This window comes from Gracilinanus agilis, chromosome 1 (assembly GCF_016433145.1).
Source record: "Gracilinanus agilis isolate LMUSP501 chromosome 1, AgileGrace, whole genome shotgun sequence".
Lineage (NCBI taxonomy): Eukaryota > Metazoa > Chordata > Mammalia > Didelphimorphia > Didelphidae > Gracilinanus > Gracilinanus agilis.
Genome location: NC_058130.1, coordinates 735,754,303 through 735,766,823, shown reverse-complemented (window position 1 = coordinate 735,766,823; position 12,521 = coordinate 735,754,303).

The following is a 12,521-nucleotide window of genomic DNA, read 5'->3' as shown; positions in this document are numbered from 1 at the left end:
GTAAACTTTATAATTGCAATACCTGATGAAAAGAAACTCAGCCCTAAGCTACAAATGATGATTTTTGCATTGGAGGTAAAGCTTTGGGATTTTTAATATCCTTATGTTTTAAGCCTTTTCAGTTTTAAAGTCCAACCTTTCATCAATTCCTCTCACTCCTTCCCTAAAGGGTATTACCAGGGCCCTTGCATTCTGAGGATATCACTTACAAAGGTCATGGTGGGATTTCTTTGACTCAATTTCTCCCATTGTAAACAGGGATATTTAAATCCTGTCTGGCTTAGGTACCCTAAAAATAGAAGTAAGACTTTGTGTGGATCTTTTCTGTGACTCTTACCTGAGGCCTGAGCATTCTATGCTGAAAGGACACATTTGGGATCTTTGCTGTGTGCATTTTGTCCCTGCTGAATTTTCCTCTTCTAGCAAATCTTTCTTAATCAGGATATTGAATCAGAGAATTGTATGAACTCAAGGTTAAATCTTTATTAGTTTATAGCTGAAAAAATTCCTAAACTATTAGTTTGCAAGATCAAAGTTATTCAACATGAAAATATAATTCTTTTTATTTCTCCTAACACAAACAAATAGATAAGTATTTGGCCTTATTATCTCTCATTACTTATTTAAAATCCTTCCACTGTCTCTGAGTGGTATCATTAGACAATGGTTTGGGAACATCTAAGTCCATTGTTTTCATAAGGAAACATCAGCATTTTTGTTTGTTGGTTGGCTTTTAGTTAGATTTGTGGGTAATTCTTTATCTTTGAGAAAAAAGATCTGTGTTCTAACTCTGGATATTTCTAAGTGATATCTTGACCCATTATTTGTTGTAACATTAATGGTTGTATGTGGCATATAATTGGTAATACAAGTATTTTACATAAGGGTATGGAGAAGATCTAAAGGCATTCTCTTTAAGGGTGATCTATTTGTGTAAATCTACTTTATTTGACCATGGTTAGAACCTGATTGTTTGAATACAGAAAATTTGTTTGATACCATGGAACATAACTTGCCTAGCTTTTTACAGACCCCATAACAAGTCTATTATTATAATAGAAGGATGAGACATTTTTGGGGAAAAATTTATGTATGTTCCCATCTAGCTTAGGCATGGAAGCCACATATTTACAAAGAGTTTTCATCTAAGGATCTTGGAGAAATATAAGGTTCTCTGCAGAATCTCCTCATCTTGAGGGATGATTGAGGGACTGAGAATTAAAACTGAAGAAGGTTCAAGTAAATAATAACAAACAAAAACTCATTCTAGATAATGACACAATAACTGAAGTGAAAGTTTTTGAAGAAAGTAAAACAGATCAGATGCAGAGAGAGAAAGAGAGAGAGAGAGAGAGAGAGAGAGAGAGAGAGAGAGAGAGAGAGAGAGAGAGAGAGAGAGAGAGAGAGAGAGAAATGTATCAAATGTTTCTGAAAGGAATTTCTAAGGTACTGGAGCATGTTCTTATGACAATTTTTTTAAAGGTGTGTAATTTAACTTTGTTCCTTTCAACCTATTGGCGGTTTTTCCAAAACAGGTATTTGGTTCAGACAGAAGTAAAAAAAAAAACAGCAAAACGTATAAGAAATGTACATTCTTTATTGTAAATGTTTATAATTGGATAACTTTTATATTAATAAAATTAGAATTCTAAGGTTTCATCTTACCCTCTGACCTAACTATTGGCATGAGTGACTGAGTTAAACGTTATTAAGATCTGGTTTTCAAGCAATTTTAGGGAAATATGTTATTGCTGACCCTGAACCAGGAGAAAGCAGATCTGCCAAAGGAACAGCTCTGAGAATCAGCATGACTCCAGAGTCGAAAAAGAGGACCCCAGAGATCAAAATGCTGCATCAGGAGACTTTTTGTCCTTGAACAGAATGAATTTGACAGTGGGTCCTGGGGCACCTATCCCTTTCATATCTCTCCCATATATCATAAGTTTTTGTTTGAAAGACCCTTGTGCCAGAATGCAAGTGCCCACAAATGGCTCCCTGTCAATGAATGTATCAATCACTTTTAATATGTTGAAGCATAGTTAGGACCTCCATGTGATGTGCAGTCACCATATTCTGGGTGCCTCATTGGGGAAACTGAGGCCTAGTTTTCCCAAGAAGTAGAGAGGCAATCGTGAGAATTTATTATTCATATACTGTATACATTCCTATATACTACGGAGAATTATTGTCTATTCCTCTGTCTGGGATTTAGGTCATAGATACCATCTAATCTGCTACTTTTTTCATTTTCTTTGTCCTTCAGAATCCCAAAGAATATATTCCTTTTTGAACAGAATTTGGTTAATGAATGAAAGACGAATTCTTTTCCAACCTAAGTGATGTTAGCACCTGTGGAGATAGGAAGTGGTATATATGTTGATGGAACACTTCTTGATTAGCTATCACTGGTTAAAGATATCTTGGGATGGTCAGTAGAGGGGATGAATAATACACTCCTAAAAATCTATTAGTCTGAGGCAGCTCAGGTTGTCCCGTAGTACTGAGAGCGCCATGGAGACCTATATCAAATTATTGGTTATGATACTGACCTAGCCAATAAAACTGATATAATCAACAAATATTCTCACCCAAAATCAGTCTCTGAAATAATTTTAATCTTAATGCAACCTAGGAGTCATCTTGGGTTCCTCACTATTTGCCACCCACATATCCAAGATGGTGTCAAGGCCTGTCATTTTCGCCTTTGCAACATCTCTATTATGGGTCCTCTTCTCTCCTCTTTCACTGGAGTAGTCCAGAATTTCTCACAATATTAGCATTTGACTTCTTATGCTACCGCTGAGTATTTTTCTCTAGGAACCCAGAGATGTGATTGATAAGAGTTTCCATCAAGAAGAAGGGCTTTCAATTCCAGTGTGAACACTTGGGCCAACATGGTGTTGGATATAGCACAAGATTTTTTTAATTGCAAAAAAAAAAAAGTTGCAAAGAACAAAGTCCATAAACAATCAAGGCATCTACCTCCACTGTATTTCTATCTTTTCTAGAAACCTATATGACCCTCCAGCCTTATAAGAGTACTTTTAGAATCCACTGTCTCCCACAGCAAGAGGAAAAGACTCAGTTTAACTAGAGTACCAAGTAACCCTCCTCACTGGTGATTTCCATTATCTCTAGCTATTCATATGCAATTCTTCAAAATTTTAATACCATGCTGGATGGGGCCCTTTCACAAAGGGGAAAGTACACAATCCTACCTTTTGGTCATATCCTTTCCCCAGGCATCTATACTCATCCAGATTTATAATCTTGCTCTACTCTGCTTCCTACACAGATACTTCATCAAGACTCAAAGCACCAAGTGCTCATTAGTGTTGGGTGTCTCCCTCTGCTTGTGTGTGTGTGTGTGTGTGTGGAGTTATAAGCAGGAATTCTAGCATCTGGGACAAATTCCATAGGAAATTAGGTCCTGGGGGATTCCTATGTAGTCAAAATGAGTTTTGCAAAAAAAGCATTGCTACATGCAAAAGTGACATAAAATCTGTATTGAGATTTCCACAGCATGAACTTTTTATTTCAGATCTAACTAGCTGATTTTGACTCAACCAGCAAGCTATTTTTCTTTTATTTACAGCCCCCAAAAACCAGGAATTCTAGTACAAAAGTGAACCAATTTAAAGGATGGCTAGATGGAGAATAGCAAACCTTGTCCTGAAGCACCACCACTCCTATCCACAGAAAGAGAAAAGCTAGGCAACCACTTGTTGGCATCCCATTTGTACCCTGGGCTATTTGGGGGCCAGCACCTTGGGCCTTCTGGCTGAGTGGAGGGAATGGCAGAACAAATTATAGTCACTGAATGTCTTGGAATATGATTGTGCCAGAAGAAATGACAAAAATGTCACAGAAACCTAGTTATACCTGCATGAACAAATCCAGGGTAAAGTGAACAGAACTAGAAATATTTCTATCTCATACAACCACATTGTAAAGAGAAACAGCTTGGAAAGACTTTAAGAACTCAGGATAGTATAGTCACTTCCCAGAGTACCAGCAATGAAGTGTGCTATCCATCTTCTCATAGAGGTGATAGACTCAAGGGAACACATTGAAATATTTTAATATTTTGAACATGGTCAGTGTGTAAAGTTGTCTTGCTTAACCTCTGCATATCTCTTACAAGGATTTTTTTTGTTTTAATTTTTCAGTTTGGGAGAGGTGCATTGGTGGGAGAGAAAACTAAATGCTTGTTAATTGTTTTTTAAAAGAGAACTAAAGTCTCTCCCTGGAGAAGTGAGAGTCAGCCCCAACTTTGCCACTGGATCCTGGCCTGAGAAGCTATGGCTCCTTCTGGCTATGTGAGGAGAGGAATCATGAAGCTGGAGGTTGGAAGGCAGGCTCTAATTGGGGCTCTACCTTTTTTGGGAGCCAGGTAGCTATGAAACCATGGAATCAAAGGGGACCAATTCATTTCATGTCAATCCCAGTTTCAGGAAAAAAGCATGTTGCTGCTCACTTAACTTCACCTGTACCATAACTGCTCTTGCTGATGTACTCAAATTGGTTTCTCTTCACCCTGAAGACTGATCAGTAGGGAACCATATCTCCAGTGGACACCCTGTCTGTGCCCGATTATTCTCCTGGTACCAACCCATTGGGAAGCAGACCTCTTCCTCTCCAACCAAGCCATGGAGAATCAAAATGGGAATGAAACCTATCCCTTCTCCATAACCCTGCCTTTATTATTGCTCTGGCTATGAGGTAGGACCATCTTCCTGGGATCTTTTCCCCTTCATCTTCCCTTCCAGAGTTGAGTTCTAGTTCTACTTTCCCACCCTATAGAATTCCTAGTGCATATTGTGAGTTCTTGTCAGGGATGATGTGAAAGGAATTTGTGCACTGAAATTAACTTGGAGGGCTTTGTCCTGGGAAGAACACAAGATTTTGGCATAATGGGGTGTTTTTCAGTTGTGTCCGACTTTCTGTGGCTCCATTCTGGAGTTTTCCTGACAAAGATACTGGAAAGGGTTTGACATTTTCCTCTCCAGCACTTTTTACAGATGAGGAAGCTGAGGCAGAGAGGGTTAAGTGATTTGCCCAGGATCACACAGCTAGAATGTGTCTTTCACATTTGAATTCAGGTCTTCCTGATGCTTTATCCACAGTCCACCAAGCTGCCCTGGAATAATTAGACCTGAATTCAAATCCTGAAACAGATATTACTTGTATGATTATGGGCAATTCTGGGCTTCTGTTTTCTCCTCTGTAAAATTAGATCACTTCCACGTTTCCTTCCCCAGCTGAAGAGTCTAGGATCATCATTGTCAGAAATGACACATTATCAGCTGGAATAATTAGAGTTGAGGTCTTTGGAAACAAGGTACTCGGGAATGGAGGAGGATGTCAAGGAAGGGAGGAAGTGAAGGGGAGTCTCCTCACAGGCTCATAATGCCATGACTGGGAAGGATCTTCCTTTTAAAGGCTGTAGAACCCAATTCTTTCATTTACCTAAAGATGAGCCTGAAGTCCAGAGAAAGCAAGCAACTCCTCTAAGGTCATACAATTTCAGGAAGTGATAAAGCTAGAACTTAAGAGAAAGAAGGTGATGAAAGTGAAGGTGAAAGGATGATAATAACTGAGATCATAACATGAGGTAGCCCTGGGTAAAGGGTAATGTGAGGCTTGGGGGAAGGTCTTAAGAGGTGGCTGGCAGGGAAAGCCATGTGGGCCTGGTAGACAGATCACGATGGGAGGTTAGAGGGTAAGATTGGTGGGAAGTTGTTTTGGAGGTCTTAGTGGGAGCCTGATGAGGTGATCATGGTTAACAGCAGGGCAACATAGAAATCAGCTGGGGAGTCTAAATTGGAGGATGAATAGGAGAGGCAAGAGGGGAGGCTGCTGAGGAATAGGTGGCTATGAGTTTGGGGAAATCAGTGTGAGTTTGGGGGGCAAGCCAGAGCCTTTAGAAGATGGGGACGTTCATGTCCCAGTGGTAGGTCACAGTGGGAAAGGGAGACAAGTGTTGTTGAATTGAAGGCGGTATGAAGCCAGGAGTTGGGGAAGGGTCCCAGGGGTGCATAGTTGTGAGCCAATTGGTTTTTCAGGGCTAAGAAGATAGAGTCTAGCTGGTCCGCTTGCCCTGTCCATAATGTTCAGATCCAATGTAAGTGCAGGGCTTAAACTTTATCCTCCAAGTCCAGCTTCATTTCCTTTGATATTGGGATGCTACAGACTGAGAGCCTGGTTGATTGCCAGAGAGGAGTGATGGCCCCTGAGGAGGTGACATGGACCCTGTATTAGTTGGTACCAGACCCCAGGAAAGAGACTTTTCCCTCCTCGACTCTTGTGGACCCTCCTGAGGGTTACCCACCCCAGGGAAATGTTAAGAAAGAGGCAGAGTCCATGTTCTGGCCAATCCAGAGGGAGCTCTCATGAGGCCCAGGATTTATTTTAGCTCAAGCCCAGCCCACTCCAGGGTCATGGCCAGGTCCAGGTGCCAAGGTGCCTGGATTTACTCTGCTACATCTTCAGCACAATTCAATATTAATGAATTTTTCTTGGGTCCAAGTGGGAGAGGTAAGAGGTGATGGTTCGCCTTTGGACCTCATAATCTCCTTCCTTTTTCCGCAGGCACATGGTGACCTGTACAGGGTTGAAGGATGAGGGAAGGTGAGGAGATTATTATGGTGGCATGGCCCCTGCTGAGAGCCACTCATGAATAGCTGTAGACCCAGTTTTGCTCCCCAGAGAAGGCATGAAGACAGCCCTGGTGTGAGGTCCTGGGTTAAGGTCATTGGAAATGGTCTCTCCTGCTAGCTTTGTATACTTCTGCACAGCCCCCACCTCCCTAAGACCAGGCTCAGGAGAAGGCACCCTAGTGTATGTTTATGAGTCTTATTGAGAGAGAGCTCTCCACTGAATGGGAAAGTAATAAAGAGTCTGAAAGAAGGCAACTTGGAATTTTCTCCCAAGAAAATGCATTTTTCCTATGTTTCTCTTTTTCTAGTTCTGTTTTTGCCCCAGTTTCTGCCTCTTCATCTCTGTCCTCTCAGTCTCTCTCGATCACTGTCTCTGTTTCCATCTATCTTACTCTCTCTCTCTGTCTGATTCTCTTGTCTCTCCATCTCTGTCTATTCCTTCATTTTCCATTCAACTTAATAAAGATATATATATGCATATATATATGGATGTGTGTATATATTTTAAACCTTTACCTTTCTTTACCTTAGGATCAATATTAAGAGTTCCAAGGCAGAAGAATAGTAAGTGTTATGCTATTAGGGAAAAGAGACTGGCACAGGGTCTGAGGCCAGATTTGAACCCAGGACCTCCTATCTCTAGGCCTGACTCTCAATCCACTGAGCCACCTAACTGCCCCTTAGATTAAGTACCTATTATGTGCCAGACATTCACTGTGCAATTTCTCACTATTTCTATCTATGTCTCTCCTTGACACACAGAAATTCCTTCTCTGCCAAATTCTCCCACAGGCTCACACACTATGGCACATATGAGCAGATACACAATCTAGTGCTTCACATTTCCTAAATTCATATTCTCACTCATATTAACTAGTCCTCTCCAATAATCAGACACACATAAGCAGCCATAATCACTCCAGTCATAATTACTTCTCACATACACACATTCACTTATACTCTGGCCAACATATTGGATAATAGGATACTAGATGGAGAGCTGAGAGAGATATTGGAAGCCATCTGATCCAATCTCTTCATTTTACAGATGAGTATAAAAGAGGCCTAGAGAAGGCATTGCATAATAGGTTTAGAGCTGGGATGGACCTTAGAGATCATCTAGTCTAGTTTCCTTCATTTTATACATGAGGAAACTAAGGCCCATAGGAATGGTTTGACATTGATCATGTATATAACAAGATTTGAAACCAGCTCCTCTGGCTCCAAATACAGTGATCTTTCCCCTATACCAGGGGTCGGCAACATATGGCTCTCGAGCCATATCTGGCTCTTTTGAGGGCCAGAGACGGCTCTTTCTGCAGGAGTCATAAAGTCCATTTTTTTTTCAGGCACTGTTAACAGGAGCCGCACTGTGAGCACTGTACAGCTCTCACGAGATTACATTTTAAAAAATGTGGCGTTTATGGCTCTCACGGCCAAAAAGGTTGCCGACCCCTGCTCTATACCATCACAAAGGCCTCCTCTCATAGAGACACACACATGTACACACTCTCCTTGGGAGCTCCTCGAGGGTTCTCTTACCACAAAGCAGCATATCAGGCTAACAATGAGCCCCAGGAGCATAGCCAGGCAAATGAGGATGATGGCCCAGTAGGGCAGGTCTGGGAAGAGAAGAAGTGAGGCTGAGGGGCCATCCCTGGGGAAGAGTGGATGGCACAAAGTGGAAAGTCTACTTTGGAATTCCCACCCCTATGGGAATGAAGCAATACAAAGGGCAATCCATGGGAAATTTGAAGGATGAGGGTTTCAAGTTGAAGAATCCAATTGAGAACATTCCTGCCCTCCCACTCCTGTGCCAACAGACTTTTGTTCTTAAGATGGAACTGACCTAGGGGAAAGGAGGTGAGTAAATTTAGAGAGGGGAAATAGGGCTCAGGGCATAGGAGAAAAGAGTTAGACAAACTGAGAGAAGGTGATTTGGGAGGTAGAAAACATAGTCCAAGGTCTCCAGTGTCATGCCTTAGGGCAAGGGAGGGACTCAATGTCAGACCTTGGAAGAGGGAAAAGTGATGGAGATACTGAGTTGTATCAATGACAGGAGGATGTCTATCGTGCAGCAACACAGAACACTACTCCCCAGGCCCACCCCACACAGGGTGCTTGGGAATTGGAGGCACTTCGGGATCTGACATTTAGTAGGAATGACTACTGTTCATTTGTCCGATGAACACAGTCCAACACAGTGTTCCTGAATGCTCGGCATTGAGTGCTGGCAAAGAGACAAAAGTCATCCTAAAGGCTCAGTTCTTGCCTCCCCCTATTCTATCCTTCAGGGATCAGTCTCAACTCTATCCTATAATGAACTAGGATGGGGCAGGGCTAATGCCACACTCACCTGCTTTCTTAGTTGTTCCATTTATTCTGTTGGTAGAATACCCTAGAGACAGAGGAATGTGGAATAAGAGTTGGAAATCTATGATCCTCAACCTAGAGAGCTAAATTGGATGAGGTAGAAGATTTGGGATGGAGTGATCTTAGGGGAGGGATCAAGGAGGAAATAAAAGATGTGGAGATCATGGAGACAGAGGATTACAGGGGACACAAAGATGGAGATGGGGTGGGGGACATCAGAGAAGGAAGAATAAAGGCAGGCATTGGGGAATATTGAGGGAAGGTCTTTGGGGCTTGAGAAGTCAGGAGTGGAGCCTCCTAGGAATTCCTCATCTCTCCCACAACCCATCAGTGTTTGTTCCCTGAGAACTCCCTAAAAGGACAAAGACCAGGCTAGAGGGCAAGCCTCCTGTTCCATTCCTCACCATCCACCAAGACACTGTTCCTATCCAGAGTAAAGTTCTGTAGCTGGGTGCCATTGTTTGTCAGTCTGAGGAACTCTTCATATACAGCAGCCCTATCAAAGCTCTGGACCCGAGCAGCTGTTGTGAAGTCACACAAAGAGTCCACCCCTGTGTGGCCTCTGGGACGGACAAGCCTAAGAAAGAGAGTGGTGTCAGGGAGCAAAAGAAGAAGGCAAGACTGATGGAGATCATAAGCAATGGCCTCAGGGAAACTGGGCTGGACTGACCAGGCCTCTGGCCCTGGCAGGAAAACATTCTCAATGGAGGAGCCTCTTCATGGTTTGCACCATGTAGTTGGAAGAGCCTCCCCACCTAAATTATATTTATTTTTTCAGTGTTTCATCAATACTCATATATATCTCTAGACTATAAACTCTTTGAGGGAAAGGGCTAGTTTATTTTTTGTTTCTCTTTGTTCTACATGCCTGATACATAGAATATGCTGCTTAAAAGCATAGTAACTGGCTGATTGATTGTATGCACTTATAGATGTCCATGTTGTCTCCCTAGATGGTAATCTCCTTGAGGAGGGAGATTGCTTCATTTTTGTATTTTCTACTAATTCTTGCTAGCTCTTGTCCCACTGCATAGGACATAGTAGGAGATCTATAAATGCTTGTCGATTGATTGATTGGTTGCTTGGTCTCCCAGGCAATCTGGGAGCAATATGAGCCTCCTGCTGCTCTGTTTCTCCTGGAGACTTCATTAAATTCTGGTTTGAGGTAGCTTTTAAAAGGGAAGAAGAGAGGGAAGAAAGGAAAGAGAAGAGGGAAACAACACTAAGTTTCTCTAGCACATCTAAGAAAGGGCTCGAAGAAAGGGTACTCTGGCCTGAACATGGTCTCTTTTAGGAATTGGTCTTCTCCAAGAGTGACTCCTGGAACTGTGGGAGTAAGAAACTAGATAGAAATGAAGAAGAGCTCTGAGGAGAAATCTCACCTAAAGGTCTGTACGTGACAGTATGAAAAATAACTCTTGATGCTGCTGTTTCTGAAGAGCTGGTTTAGCTGTAAGAAAGAAGGAACATTTCATGGAACCTGATACTCAAATGTAAAAAAAAAATTTTAATCTTAAAAAAAAAAAAGTCAAGTCATGCCATGGGACAGATGGAAGCTTAGGTAGGCTGAGGAACAGACACACCAGATGAATGGAACAGATGGGGACTCAGCTCACCTTCCTGGGTACCAGGGACTATCCTAAATGGAGTAGAGAGGCTCTCTCTAGTGTTTAAAATTTTTCTAGAAGGGTCTTTCATTTCAGAATCCAACCACCCTTTTGTTTTCTTCTCACTTATAGAGTGATTTTGAGCAAATCACTGAATCCCTTTGAGGCTCAGTACCTCCTTCTGTCATATGAAGGGCTTGGTCTCAATAGGGTCTCAAATTATTTCTAGGTCTTCATCTTGTCCTTTATATTGATATGCTACCTTGAGTCCCCTTCTCTGTTCTCTTTTTTCCTGCTTAGGTAGTCCCCTTAGAGGGAGTATGGCATTCCTGGGTTCCAGGACGATCTGTGTTTGAATCCCCTCTATGATTCCATGCTGGTTAAAAGATGCTAAGCAAGTCATAGTATCCTAAATTTAGAGCTAGAATGGACCCCCAAGCACATCAAAATCCAACTCCCTCATTTTACACATGAATAAATTGAAGCTGGGGGGATTATGTTATGGACAGCATTTGAACTCGGGGCTTCCTGACTATGGTCACCTAGCCGAGAGGCAGCTCCCAATAGGTTCAGTATTGATCTGCTTTGGTCAAGGGAATCATTTCATTGGGATAGTTCTATGCTAGTGAAATCACAGGGCCAGAAAAATAAATAAACCCTCTTTTGAAATCCTCCCCACAAGCCTTTTCTGTTGCCCTCCTGATCCCATCCTCTTAGAGAGTCTTTAGACAGAAACCTTTCCCATTTATTCTACAGGGAATATAGTGGATGGAGGTTTGTCCAAGACTCTGCTAATGCTCTGATATGGCCAACACTCAAGGGAAAAGGATAGTAAAGGGCATGCTTGGAGATCTCCACTTGGGCCTCTTGGCCATGACTCTCCTAAGAAGTCCAGTGGAAAGGTCTAGAATCTCACCACATCCTCAATGCCATCTTTGCTCTCCTGATACTTGGCTGAGGCAGGTCCTGTCAAGTCCTCGGAAAAGAACAGGTTGGTGATAGTAAAGTTCAACCGGAAGTGCTGGGGCCTGATGTCAGTTAATGGCTTGGCTGTAGATAATGGGAAGGCTGATTCCAGTTCTAGGGGGAAAAACAAAGGAAAAAGATGATGATGACAGAGGCCCAAGCTGGGAAAGGTCAGAGAGAGGCTCTTCCTCTGGCTTGTCCCCTGACTGTCTAAGATAGATGGCATCAGTTTCCATTCCAGGAGGCCAAGAAATATAGAACTACTCCCAGGAAAAGTCTGGTGATTTAGAACCATGGATAACTAGAACTGGACGGTCCCTTGGAGTTTGGTTCCCTCATTTAATATGTGGAAAACATGAGGTGTAGTGAGGTTTGTTCATCAGATCTTCTCTAGACACCACCCCACTACCTCTTTGAGATCTTTTCTTATAGTGATTTTTCCCAGGACACTTTCTGTATTTGGGTGAACTCCAGAAATTCCCAACAGGATTAGTTCCTAGATATAAAATGCAAATAAAGTAAGGAAGCCCATATCAATGTCACCTCCTCTGGGGAAGAATCCTTGAATTTCCTAGTCTAGGAAGGGCCATTCCCCCAGGACCTCATAGAGTTCTTCATTATTCCCATACTTAAAGCATTTATAATGTAATATAGTATATATTATCCCCCAGGCTAATCTCCAGGACCATAAGTTTTAAGAGGGTTTTAGATCTGCTTTGGGAAGAAGAGCTTTTTCAACAAGTGTAAATTCATGCATGAAATTACAGACCCAACCTCAACTCATCTCTTGAGGAGAGGAGAGGAGAGGGAAGGGGAGGGAAGGGGGGGGGAAAGAAAGGGGAAGGAGAGGAGAGGAGAGGAGGAAAGGGGAGGGGAGGGGGAAGAGAAGAAAGGACAGGAGGGGAGGGAAGGGGAG